Source organism: Scyliorhinus canicula, chromosome 7 (genome assembly GCF_902713615.1).
Source record: "Scyliorhinus canicula chromosome 7, sScyCan1.1, whole genome shotgun sequence".
NCBI lineage: Eukaryota > Metazoa > Chordata > Chondrichthyes > Carcharhiniformes > Scyliorhinidae > Scyliorhinus > Scyliorhinus canicula.
Window position 1 is genome coordinate 14,724,906 of NC_052152.1, and position 14,751 is coordinate 14,739,656.

Below are 14,751 nucleotides of genomic sequence, written 5' to 3' on the forward strand. Positions count from 1 at the left end.
TTAGATGGCCTTTATATTTTTTTTCCATGTCGGTGCAACATCGAGGGCCGAAGGGCCTGTACTGCGCTGTATCGTTCTATGTTCTATGTTCTAATTCTCTAGGTTCCCCTTCGCCATCCCATGCCCGGATATGACGTCTGCCACCGTCATCAAGGCCCTGGATTCTATTTTCGCTCTGTTCGGTTTCCCCGACTACATCCACAGTGACAAGGGATCCTCGTTCATGAGCGATGAGCTGCGTCATTTCCTGCTCAGCAGGGGCATCGCCTCCAGCAGGACGACCAGCTACAACCCCCGAGGAAACGGGCAGATAGAGAGGGAGAACGGGATGGTATGGAGGGCCATCCATCTTGCCCTATGGTCCAGGAACCTCCCAGCCGCTCGCTGGCAGCAGGTCCTCCCTGACGCGCTCCATTCCATTTGGTCACTACTGTGCACCACCATTAACAGTACACTCCATGAACGTATTTTTGCATTCCCTAGGAAGTCTGCATCCGGGGTGTCGCTCCCGACTTGGCTCACGACTCCGGGCCCAGTCCTTCTCCGTAGGCATGTCCGGCACCACAAGGCGGAACCCCTGGTGGACAAAGTACGCCTACTCCACGCCAACCCTCAGTATGCCTACGTGGAGTTCCCCGACAGCCGCCAGGACACAGTCTCGCTCCGGGACCTGACTCCCTCAGGTGCTGATCCCATGCCCACGCCCCTTTCCCCCCCGCGCCACCCTCCTTTTCCCCGGCGCCACCGTATTCGTCCCCATCAGGTCCATCCCTCATCCCCCTGCCCACACTGGAGGACACTGAAGATTTGGGCTTGCTCTCGGAGTCATTCCGCCAGCAGCCAGTATCAACACCGCCAGCACCTGCACCATCGTTGCCATCACCGCCTGTGCCGACATCGCCACCACAGCTACGCCGATCACAGCGGAACGTTTGACCGCCGATTCGGCTCAACCTGTAACCTGCTAACCGGATGGACTCTTGGTTTTCTTTGTTTGAACCCTTTTGTAAATAGATCATCCTTTGTATTATAGTTACACGTCACCCGCGCCGGGCTCATTTTTTACAGGGGGTGAATGTGGTGATATAACCACTGTAGTTATGTGTACTTGCAGTAGGACGATGTATGGCTGTACCTGTAATACAGGTTCCTCCGGTAAGCCCCTGCCGGCTAGCTCCGCCCACAGGGAGCTTGTGTATAAATATGCGTGTGAGTCACTGAGATCCTATTCTACAGCTGCCGCCGGAGGAATAGCATCACACAGCAATAAAGCCTTGACTGTACATGTCTCGAGTCTTTGTGTGCAATTGTTAGCGCCACAATTCTCTAATCAGTGGGTTTTGCAAAATGTAGGTAAATGGCAGTGGGAGGTTGTTTTAAAAAATATTCAAAGTGTAGCCACCTGGTGTGGCCACATCCCGATTCCAAAATGGATACTCGCAAAGAATGGAGGGAAAAATGGACAGCACTAGAAAACAAGCAGGTGCAAGGTTTCCTGTGGATTGGGACCTGCAGAACCCAGACAGAACTGGAACTACAAGCCATTAGGATAGTGATGAGCTATCTCCGGGGACAAAAAGAAACATTGAAACAATCGGTACCAGGACAGACTTCCCGGCGCCATTGGAAGCTAAAACAAAGGCAGGCCAACGGTTACATAGGGCTCGCCCAATGATCAGGGAGCAACCCCGTTATTGGAGAGAATCGATACAAACGATTGGGACATGGTCCAATTAATTGGGACCAAGTCCAGGGTCCGCCCAGAAGGGTGTGAAACCCCTGGGGGCTATAAAACAGAGTCCCCAAGGTCAGTTCGCTCTCTTACTCTTACTCCTCTCCATCTTCACCTTGGCATTTGGCTGTCAGCGATGAGAGGCCGCCAAGCCAAGTAAGTCTAAGGTCAACGCATGCTACGAGATAGGCGCTCCTAGCTGCTCTGCTATTCTATACCAGTTCAAAGCCAGCAGTATCAGAACCGGACAACGGCCATTGTTCCTCTGACTGAGTGGGTCACTCGAAGCCAAGTATAGGCTTTCAGTAGTAGTTGTAGTTTAGCGAGTAGAGTTTGTGCATGAGTAATAATTGACTGTGTGTGTAAATAAATGTGCATTGATTTCAAACTTACTAACTGGTGTATCGAGTCATCGATCAGTATTCGGCTTTGAACCCTGTGGTGGTATCAGAAAGATACCTGGCGACTCTTGAGCAAAGGTAATTAAAACAGAGCAAATTAAGGGAAAGCATAACGAGCAACAAAAGATACAGAGTTTGTGGCAAAAACAGAAATTTTGTCTCGGTAGACTTTTGTATTAATTACAAACAAAACTGTCTGTGGTAACCAAGTTGAACACAGAAGTCAGAACAGCGGCCAAGACAGGGCACGACATCTTGAAGAGCACTGGAGCACCCTTTCTGATCAAGGATTAATGCAGCTAAAGACTTCCTTTGTTCTAACACATGATTCTGTACAGTGTGCTGGAAATGTAAATGCAAATTGCAAGGTGCCAGCTTTTGATAGCTCAACTGGGCATTATACTGCGACACTGCCTCACACGTGTGTTTTGCACACGTTTTAACCATGCAGAACTATGAAAAGGTTTTACTGTCATCATATTACTGTAGTTTTGATCATAATTGTCGAAAGTTCCACCTTTACAGGGAACTTGGTTTTGGAAGTTTTAGATTATTTTAAGATTCTTTTGCGTAGGCAGCTTATTTAGTTTAGACGTCCCTCTGAAGTCTTCGCATGGATTTTTCATTCTGAGGGTGCCCTTCCAGGTGTCAAACCAGACTCAGCAATGGAGTTTCCGAGGCGGCTGGGTCTCTGACTGAGTTGGTAACATCGGGAGGGAGTCTGCTCCCCAAACTAAACAGGACAGCAAGCTAGGAGGCATCGTAGCACAGTGGTTAGCACAGTCGCTTCAAAACTCCAGGGTCCCCGGTTCGGTTCTCAGCTTGGGTCACTGTCTGTGCGGAGACTGCACATTCTCCCCGTGTCTGCGTGGGTTTCCTCCGGGTGTTCCGGTTTCCTCTCACAGTCCAAGGATTAATGCAGCTAAAGACTTCCTTTGTTCGAACACATGATTCTATGTAGTGTGCTGGAAATGTAAAGGTTAGGTGGATTGGCCATGCTAAAAAAGAAATTGCCTTTACTGTCCAAAAAGGTTAGGTGGGGTTACTGGATTACAGGGATAGGGTGGAGATGTGGGCTTAGGTAGGGTGATCGTTCCAAGGGGCGGGGGAAACTCGATGGGCTGAATGGCCTCCTTCTGCACTGTAAATTCTATGATTCTATGAATTAGAAGGCTGTCTCCAGGAAGATTTAGCCGTTGGTCTCGTGCCCACTTTAAGCCAGTCTTTGGGGTCTCAAAGTCCACGGGGCAATCCTGCCCTTTCTCTCCCAATTGGACTCATCCAAGCCTTGAATGGAGCAGCCTTTTATCCATCGTCTCCAACATTTTATGTCAAATAAATAAAAGTGTGCAAAGAAAAATATAAACATGTTAAAATAAAACAATTTTGTGTGTGGTTCTCCGGTGATTTTTCTCCTGCACTACCTTGAAGAGAAAGACTTGTACTCACTCAGTGCTTTTCACAACCATCAGATCTCTCAAAGCGTTTTGCCGCCAATGAAATACTTTTTGAAGCGTAACCATTGGTGAAATATAGAAAACACAACAGCCAATTTGCACTCAGGAACTATTCTCAATGTGATAATGATCGGATAACCTGTTTTTTCTGCTGTTGATTGACGGATAAATATTGGCCATGTCACCAGGGATAACTCCCCGACTTGTCTTCAAACTAGTGCCTTGGAATCTTTTCCATCCATTCAAACAGGCAAAGAGGGCCTTGGCTTAATTTTCTTAAATTTATTCATGGAATGTGTGCATTGCTGGCTCAGCCAGCATTTATTCCCCATCCCTAATGTGTCACACAAAAGTGCAGGACATCCTCCAGAGTGTCCGCCTTGGTGTTTGAGCTCAAGCTCTGGTGTGGGTCTTGAACCTGGAACCTTGCGACACAGAGATGAGTGTACCACCGCTCACACAATTAGCTTGCTCATGTCTGAAAACCGCTGGACAATCCTGGAGGGTTAACAACCCTCTTACTACCTGTGTTACGGCTCCCCTGCATTGACACTGCTGAGGTCCTCTCCCTTTTCCCCAACAATGCAGTCATAGATCAATGAAGATTGGGGGCTCTTGTTTGACTAGAAGAATGAGAGAGACAATTGTACGCATGTGGTAGTCACCTCTGATGTATATATTAGGTGATTTGTGGCAAGGCCCTGTACTACAGGTACGGGGGCAGTTCCCTGCCTGCTGGCTCCGCCCAGTAGGCAGAGTATAAATATGTGTGCTGCTTGTACAGCGGCCATTTCGCAAGCTGCTATCGGAGGCCACACATCTTAGTGTATTAAAGCCTCGATTGTATCCAACTCTCGTCTTTGTACAATTGATCGTGCATCAACGCACATGACGAGAGCGGTCCTACACACGCCTATCAGGTGCCTGCAATCTGACCGAGGTAGTCTGTTGATAAGGAAGAGGAGCCTCTGAAACATTCTTAGCAACTGGAGCTCCCTGCTGGAGGAGAAATGGCCCTTTCCTTAAAAACATCAAAAAGACGCATCACCTCCCAAACCTGTCACGTCAACAGCATGAAGTCAACCTTCTGTGAATGTTAAATTTAAATAGAGCAGAACTATCTCCTCGGAGCAGGTCAGGAACTTGGGAACAAGATCTTCCAGTCTGCGCTCGGTCGGAAGCTGGGCAAATTCCCAAAGTGCTCTACAGGACTCCCTCAGAAGTCACAATGTAATGACTCAGGACCCTCCAAAAAAAGCATACAACACTGAGTTAGAGTCAGAGACTTTGGGCTTACTTATCTAGCTAGTTACCCAGGAAATTTTAAACCCAGCACGTGAATGGTGAGGGGGATCTGGAAACTGCACGCACTATTTAAGGCTCCCACGAGCATTCATTTTTAAATTCTTATCCCAGTTGGTTTCAAATCTCTGCCTGCCCTCACCCCTCCCTATCTCTGTAACCGTGTGAACCCTTACAACCCACTGGGGTATCGGCCCTTCACTAATTCTGGTCCCTTGCACCTCTCCTGTGCTTCACTTTTGGAGTCTGTGCCTTCAGCAGGAGGCTTCCTAAACTCAGGAATTTCCTCCCTAAGTCTTTCACTTTTCCACTTTTAACATGTTCCTTAACACCATTCGTCATAATATCTCTGATGTGGCATGTGCAGTGTCAATTATTTTCATTCTTTCACGGGATGTGGGCGTCGCTGTCTAGGCCAGCATTTATTACCCTTGAGAAGGTTGCGGGCAACTTGATGCGACCATCAATTCACTCGGAGACTCGAGTCGAAGTAAACAGTGGTTTTAATCAGCTTACAACTTTGCCTGCCTGCGACTGGTACATTACTGAAGGCGGTCCCGCAGGTCAGCTGCTCTTATACTTCCTATAAGGAGCGGAGCCATGGGCGGAGCCCGTACATGCTCCACATCTCCCCTGTGGGTGAAGCCACACAGTGGCCCATAGATGGAGCCCACAGGGTTAATGGCATGGCATAATGCAACACAGTATACTGGTGAATTAATAGTGCTTATACATTCACCACACAACTTCTTTTATTTTGTTTGTTGAAGCTCCTGCAAAACGCCTTGTGAGGTTAATTTATTCTTCCAGGGGATGAGGGTGTGACTGGCAAGGCACCATATGTTGCCCATCCCTAATTGCCCTTGAACTGAGTGGCTTGCTGGGCAATTTCAGAGGACATTTAAGAGTCAGCCACATTGCTGTGGGTCTGGAGTCACATGGAGGCCAGACCAGGTAAGGATGGCAGATTGTCTTCTCTAAAGAGACATCGATGAACCTGTTGGTGGTTTACAACACTTTTTAATAGATTCAGGGTTGTCATTACTGAGATTCTAGATTAATTAATTGAAGTTAAATTTCACCACATGGTGGGATTGAACAAATGTCCCAGAGCATTAGCCTGGGCTCTGAATTACTAGTCTGGTGACATCACCATAGAATTCCTATGGTGCAGAAGAAGGCCATTCAGCCCATCGTGTCTGCACAGACCCTCTGAAAGAGCACTCTACCTAGGCCCGTATCCCCACCCATTGATCATGGCCAATCCACCAAACCTGCACATCTTTGGACTGTGGGAGGAAACTGGAGCACCCGGAGGAAACCCACGCAGACACGGGGAGAAAGTGCAAACTCCACACAGTCACCCAAGGCCAAATTGAGTCCGGGTCCCTGGCGCTGTGAGTCCCACCATCCCCCCCCCCCCCCCCCCCCCCCCCCCCCACTAACTTTCATTGAGTGTGTTGTGCAAATGTAAATTTATTCTTGTTGAAATGAGACCCAGGCTATTTTAGCTCTCAGAAGCCAACTTCCCATCATACTGCATGCAAAATAGGTGGGAAACCACACAGCCCAGGGGCAGCGATTTGGCAGCAATGATTCCGTTCAGTCAGGCTGGTTTAGCTCACTGGGCTAAATCGCTGGCTTTTAAAGCAGACCAAGCAGGCCAGCAGCACGGTTCGATTCCCGTACCAGCCTCCCCGGACAGGCGCCGGAATGTGGCGACTAGGGGCTTTTCACAGTAACTTCATTGAAGCCTACTCGTGACAATAAGTGATTTTCATTTCATTTTCATTTCAGAGACCACTAACCATCTCCAGTGTTGGGGAGCGGGGGTGGAGAGGGGGGGTGAGGTGATTGTCTCGTGTTTGGGAAAAGGGAACCCAAAGCAGGAGGAGGCCTAAGCGTCCCTTGGGGGTGGGGGGGGGGGAGGTGGTGAAGGAGCATTCCAGCTAGTCCTGGTTGCACAGGGCAGCATCTAGTTTGGCAGCAATGGTTACGAGTAATCGTTCAGTCAGTAATCTTAAAACCACAAATCTTCTGACCCAGAGCCAAGAGTGTTACCAACTGAGCCAAACTTGTTCAGGAAATATGAAAAGTAAGGTTTCATATTCTGCACTGTATATTCTATATGTTGGTGTGAGCAGTAATGTTTTTGAGAAGGTAGGGTGAGGAGGCTGGTTTAATACGCACATTAAGATTTCAAAAATATAATTTACGAGATGTGGGATTCGCTGGTGAGGCCAGCAAATATGAAATACACGAATAGGATGGGAATAGAGGGATACGGACCCTGGAAGTGCAGATTTTAGTTTAGACGGGCAGCATGGTCGGCACAGGTTTGGAGGGCCGAAGGGCCTGTTCCTGTGCTGTACTTTTCTTTGTTCTTTGTTTTTTGTAAGCTGCGCCATGCAAGATTCACAGAAAAGACAAGGAAGTTTTGTCATACACGGCCTAAAATAAATTAAACAAAAAGACAGAACAAGCTGAAGAAGAATCTGACACATGAATTTGAAACTCTGCCATCCTGGATTTAGCACACACCTCAATCCTCAACCCACATCAGCGCCTAATGGGTTCGGGGAGCATCCAAGCAAATTTCCATTTTGTTTCTGGGCAATTTAACTTTCCTTCGAGAAGTTATTTTCTTCCCTTCTTTAAACCAATCTCCAATACACCAATCCTTTATTACAACCTTCCTTTTTTATCAAAGACATTAACAAAGTCTCCATTTGTGCACCTCGTATTACACACAAATCATTTTCATTTCTATGGCACCTTAAGTCAGAAAATGTCCCCCAGCACTTAAAATACAAGTGATTACAGGTTTTAGAGGAGGGATCATTTTATTTTCTGATTTTCTGTGTTCACTAATGAGCTGCTTTGTTACTGATGCCTCTGGTTATGTAGATTATCTTTCTGCAGGTTGGTCAGGACGCAATAATCTCTGAACATGCAACGTAGGTGCTGCAGATATGGGAGATCGGAAATAAAGATGCTGGAAATACTCAGCAGGTCAGGCAGCTGCTGTGGAGAGGGAGAATGTGGCTACAAAAGTAGGTCAGAGGCTAGGAATCCTGTAGCGAGGAACTCACCTCCTGACTCCCCACAATCTACAAGGCACAAGTCAGGAGTGTGATGGAATATTCCCCACTTGGATGAGTGCAGCTCTAACTCAGGAAGCTCGACACCATCAAGGAAGAAGCATCCTGCTTAATTAGCACCCCTTCCATAAACATTCACTCTCTCTACCGCCGACACATAGTGGCAGCCATGTGTACCATCTACAAGATGCATGGCAAGAACTTACCAAGACTCCTTAGGCAGCATCTTACAAATGCACGACCACTACCATCTAGAAGGACAAGGGAGCAGATTCATGGGAACCCCACTACCTGGAGGTTCCCCTCCAAAATGCTCACCACCCTGACTTGGAAATATATCGTCGTTCCTTTACTGTCGCTGGGTCAAAATCCTGGAACCCCCTCCTGAATAGCACTTTGGGTGTACCTGCACGGCATGGACTGCAGCAGCTCAAGAAAGCAGCTCACTACCACCTTGTCAAGGGGAAATTAAGAATGGGCACTGAATGTTGGCCTCGCCAGCGAAGCCCACATCTCGTCAATTATTTTTTTTTAATCGTAATGTGCATATTAAATCAGCCTCCTCACCCTGCCTTCTCAAAACAATTACTGCTCACACCAACATATAGAACATACAGTGCAGACGGAGGCCATTCGGCCCATCGAGTCTGCACCGACCCACTTAAGCTCTCACTTCCACCCTATCCTTGTAACCCAATAACCCCTCCTAACCTTTTTTGGACACTAAGGGCAATTTATCATGGCCAATGCACCTAACCTGCACGTCTTTGGACTGTGGGAGGAAACCGGAGCACCCGGAGGAAACCCACGCAGACACGGGGAGAACGTGCAGACTCCGCACAGACAGTGACCCAGCGGGGAAACAAACCTGGGACCCTGGCGCTGTGAAGCCACAGTGCTATTCACTTGAGCTACCGTGCTGCCCGTGCTGCATATCTTGCAGCTGGGCCAATCCCTCTCTGTCTAGGCATCATCGCCATCACCTCCCCCAGGGTGCACCATCCCCCAGGACTCATGCCGAACTTGCACCAGTTCAGACACACAAACACTCTTGTGGGACCAGTAAGACAGGTCATTGAATTTTCACCTGATATCTAACTCATCAGAAGCGAGAAAGACCTGTAATGGAGAGAGAGACAGGGGTGGAGAGCCCAAGTTCGAGGACGTAGGACTCGCCAAGCTCCACTCAACTGATTGCAAATGTTCTATCTTGGGGACCGTCAATGAACAGGATATCCCTGAAGAAGCAGCAGAGAATGTGGAAGATATTTGCAGGCATTCCAGCTGCATTGTGTATATTGGTGAGAGTAGTGGTGTCTGCCTTTGCAATGATACCTTTGTCCTTGGAAAGAGTGGCCACCTCCACTGAGTATTGAAAGTAGCAATGAGCAAATGGCAGGCAGGCTCTTACTCATCTCTGGCGTTCGATAAATGCCCGCTCAAATCATCAGACTGACACCTTAGCATTGGCCATTCATCTAGCCACTGATCTGCAGCAAGCATGGCTGGGCCTCCAGACGGATGTCGCTGAAAGGAGACGTGGAAGTGAGGACGCGATTCGGAACTCTGCCTCCCCGACCAATCCGTATCCCATGTGCTGCCACATCTTTCGATGGCCGGGTCTCTCTGACCCCTGCGTGAGCTTCAAAACCCAGAGGTCATTGGGCAAGAGAATCTGAGCAGTCAGAGATCAGGAAGCTGAGCATCTCTCTCTGTTGTGCCATGTAGACATACGAGGAAAAGAGTCAAGATCTGTAATTGGACAAGGGGAGGCCAATGGGTGTGTTACACATTGTTAAAATTAGAACGATAGAAATATTTTTGATTTCCCAGCTTGCCCGTCCCCAGTTGGTTCACCAGCAAGTATCCATTCCAGCTGTGTGCAGATGTAAATTGTCACATTAATTTATGAAAGAGATGCTTGGTTGTTTTTGGACTAAATCACATTTGTGACATTGATGAGGTTGAGTGGAAGGGATGAGAGGTGGTGGTGGTGGTGGGGGGGGGGGGGGGGGGGGCCTGGGGAGTGGCTTTTGTATATGTTTGTGAGATGGGTGGACAGAGGAAGTTAACTGACCTTTGCAACAATGAGGGCATCGCAGACATGCCGGGCACAATATGCCACTGGTATTGCATTACCCACCTCACCTTCCACCTCCTCCTCCCCTTCTTCTGCTCCCCTCCCCCTCATCTTGCTCCTCCTCAGAACTGTCGGATGGGTCGTTGTACTTTGAGCCTCGTGCCGCCTGCACCCTATTTTCACCCTGTTTCGGCTTTACAATGCCCGTTTCGATGTTACCCACCTTTATATTTTCGGGTCGCTGATCCTAATCGAGCCTGTGGCAGCGGAGAATCTTCCCGCTGATTTTCTGGTAAAAATGTGGCCTGCGCTACAGAGGAATGGAGACAGACAGGATGATAGATGGACAGGGAGCTGCAGAGTGGGAGCAGCAGAGCTGTCTGTCTTGGTTTTGTGTGTGCCGAGTTTAGAAATACACTTACACGGTGAGCATGAGAATGCAACAAATATGCCAGAACCGTGCTTGGCTCATCTCCGAGCGTATCCGTGGGGTTTACTCTCCGTCAATGACTTCATGACTGACAAATAGCTTCAGACAAGTGACTTAGCACCATCTGGGACTGCCAAGTAGATACACAAAAAAAACCTGAAGACTGGTCATTAACATGTGTTCAGGAGCCAATCACTCGTTTTTAACATTGTACCTATGGGGGAATCTGTTCCAAAATGTTTCGACTTACAACATGGAATTTAGGAACCAATTGTGTCATAATCTGAGAACTACCTGTGTTTGAAAGTAGATGATAATTAAGTTTTGTGTATGACACGAAGAGTGGCCGGGTGGTTGACAGTGAAGAAGAAGGGCTCAGGTTACAGAGGTTACAGACACATTGGTCAGATGGGCAGATCAGTGGCAGATGGAATTTAACCCTGAAAAATATGAGGTGATGCACGTTGGAAGGAGTAACACGACAAGGGAGAACTCAATGAATGGCAGGACACTAGGAAGCTCAGAGGAACAGAGGGATCTCGGAGCGCTTGTCTACAGATCTCTGAAGGCGCAGGACAATTAATAGGGTAGTTAAGAAGGCATACGGGACACTTACCTTTATCAGTTGTGGCATAGATTATAAGAGCATGGAGGTTATGTTGGAGCTGTACAAGACTTGGGTTAGGCCACAGCGGGAGTATTGTGTTCAGTACTGGTCACCGCACTATGGGAAGGATGAGATTGCACTGGAGAGAGGGTGCAGAGGTGATTCACCAGGATGTTGTCTGGGATGGAGAGTTTTAGTCATGAAGAGAGACTGGATAAGCTTGGGTTGCTTTATTTGGAGCAGAGAAGGCTGAGAAATGATATTAAATGAAAATCGTTTCTTGCCACAAGTCGGCTTCAAATGAAGTTACTGTGAAAATCCCCTAGTCACCACATTCCGGCGCCTGTTCGGGGAGAGAGGACGGAATTGAGGTGGATAAGATCGTGAGGGGCATGGACAAAGTGGATAGAAAGCAGCTGTTCCCCTTAGTTGAAAGGTCAATTAGGGGGCATAAGTTTAAGGTGAAAGGCAGGAGGTTTAGAGGGGATTTGTGGGAAAATGTTTTCACCCAGAGGGTTGTGGGAATCCGGAATGCACTGCGTGAGAGGGTAGTTGAGGCAGGAAACCTCACAATCTTTAAAAGGTACTTAGGTGAGCACTGGAAATGTCAGAACATTCAAGGCTATGGACAAACTGCTGGGAAGTGAAATCAGTATAAATTTAGAGTTGCCTTTTTGTCCATGCAGGCTTGATGGGCTGAAGGGCCTCTTTTGTACTATATGATTCTATGATTCTCAGAGCAGGAGTCCAAGCTATCTCGGTCAATGTTGTCATGTGAGAATACCTTTAAGAAATGGATGTTTAAGCAATGTACCTTTAAGAAATGCAGCATCATACTGAGATGATGTCAGAGGGTGGGGGAGCTGAGTTGAGATCACTTCTGCTTTTTGGGAGTTTTAGTTTCAGTTTTGAGGAAAAGAGCTTGGGTGTGTCTGTGTTTTGCAGTGAGCTGGGTCTGCTGTGATCTCTGCCAGGAAAGACTACCTCTGAATCATTTGGGTGATTTAAACTCATAATAGTAATGTCTTTAACCTGATGTGTTTCTGTTTAAAGGTGTTCAGTCTTTTGGAGGTTTGAAGGAACATTTTGAGGGATTATTTAGTGTTGTATTATTTTCGGGGTTATCTTTGAAGTAAGGGGTGTTAAGGGATCCAATGTTTATGTAAAAAGGTTAAGTTGAATTCATGGAATAAACATTGTTTTGTGTTTAAAAACCTACATGTCCATAATTGTAAATCCACACCTGGAGACCAAGCCGTGTGCTTCAAAAGCAACAATCCATTAAAGGGAGAGGTTGGTTGAACTCCATGATACATTTTGGGGTTCTGAAAACGCCGCTCCCAGAACAATGTATATCTCTAAAAAAGGGCGCGATTCTCCGCAAATGCGGCGAGTCGTAAAGGCTGCCGTGAAACTGGCCGTGTTTCACGGCAGCCTCCGCGCCCCCTCCCAGGACCCGATTCTCCCCCCCGGGCCGGGCTAGCAGCGTGGCCCCATGAAGCATGGCATCCGCGGGCTTAGCGACCGGCGCTAAGTCCGCAGCGCCAAGCGTCACGGCGGCTGACGGGCACGATGACGTCAGCCGCGCATGGCGTGGTTGGACGGCTCCACCCGCACATGCGCGGATGACGTCACCATGCAGGCGCGTCAAACCCAACGCATGCACGGGCCCGTCATGCCCCTCAGCCGCCCCGCGGACTGATCCTGCGGGCGGCGGAAGAACAATTAGTGCGCGGGTATTGGACCCGCTGCCCGTGATCGGTGCCCACCGATCGCAGGTCCGTGCCAATCGGTGCCATGGTTGTCCGGGATGGCACTTTGCGGCCGTTTTCACGAACGGTGAGAGCCGGTGTGGATTATGTTCGTGAAAACGGCCGTAAAGGCCTAGGACTCGGACCCATCGGCCTGGGGAGAATCGCTGTTCGCCGTAAAAAACGGCGACCAGCGATTCGTGTCGTGGGGCGACCGTGGGGGGGGGGGGAGAATAGCGTGAGGGGCGGAAAAATGTCGGGAAGGCCCTCCCGCTATTCTCCGACCCGTCGTGGGCAGCGAGAATCGCGCCCACTATCTCTAAAAAAACCATTATCGCAAAAGCTTCCCCAGGCTTTATCACATGTGGCGACTGGGGGCTTTTCACAGTAACTTCATTGAACCTACTTGTGACAATAAGTGTGATTATTATTATTACAGTCATAAATATTGGCCCAAATTCAGATTTCAGTCCGTGATGATGCCACAACCAAAGCAGAAACATATTAACTTTACATTGAGAGAGTAAAATCCCATGTCGTTAGCAAAGACTCCCGTGGACTTCCGGTGGCGGCCGTGGAGTGAGCGGGTCGCTACATTTGGCGAGTCGCGCTCAAGGTGGATTTTGTTCGGGTCCTTCCCCACCTGAATGTTGCGGTGTTTGGGGGCACAAAGGTGTGTGAGTAATACTCCTCTGGTGAGGGTCAGTGTATGAATCAGAGGACGGGAAATACCACGGGAAAGAGAGCAGTTGGCGCAGGAACATTTTTGCAGTGCGACATAGGTGAAGATGGCGGAGGGCAAGAGGGCAGCACTGCCCACCCAGTGGTCGATGGAACAGCTGGTGGGAGGTTTTTTTTCTGTTTTTTTAATAAATTTGGAGTACCCAATTCTTTATTTTCCAATTAAGGAGCAATTTAGCGTGGCCAATCCACCAACCTGCACATCTTTTGGGTTGTGGGGGCGAAACCCACGCAAACATGGGGAGAATGTGCAAACTCCACACGGTCAGTGACCCAGAGCTGGGATCGAACCTGGGACCTCGGCGCCGTGAGGCAGCAGGGCTAACCCACTGCACCACCTTGCTGCCCGTGGGAGTTTTAAAATGCCAAATTCCAGAAGCAGATGAAGAAGGCCTCAGAGGATTGGCCAAAGGCGATCGATGGAGATGGGGATGGGGATGAGCAGCCAGAAAAGGCTGGGAGAGAAATTGGAGGACCTCGAAAACCCCTCCAGGAGGCAGAATCTGAGGTTTGTTGGGAGGCCTGAAGGCACCGAAGGAGTGGAGGCCGCAACGTTTGTGGCAAATATGCTGGAGAAACTGATGGGGGAGGGGGCCTTTGACCGGCCCCTCGAGGTGGATTGGGTGCACAGGGCACCGAGGAGGAGGCCGCAGGTGGGGGACGCACTGAGGGTGATGGTGATAGGTTGCATCGGTTCCTGGACATGAAAGGATCCAGAGGTGGGCGAGGCAGACCAAGAAATGCACCTCAGGGACTGAGCTGTGGATTTACCAGGACCTTGGTGTGGAGCTGGCTAAGCGAAGGGCCGGGTATAATAGGAAAAAGGCGCTCTCTACAAGAAGGGGCGAAGGTCGGGGTGTTGTACCGTGCCCGCTTATGGGTGATGCATAAAAGAACAGGAATTATTTGGCTCGCCGGGGGAGGCAATGGACTTTATGAGGGGCCATGGACTAGGAGGAGTGTGAGGACATTGCACTTTGGAGAGGAGCTTTTTGTAAATTGTGGGGCACATTGGGTGGGTCAAGCGAGGTAGGTTTTGATGGTGAGGAATGTGATGGTGTCTTTTGTTTCTCTTTGTTGGTGTTGGGAGTGGGGGGGGGGAGGGGGTTGCTTGGGAGGATGAGGGGAAGGCAGAGACCCTAGGTTGGG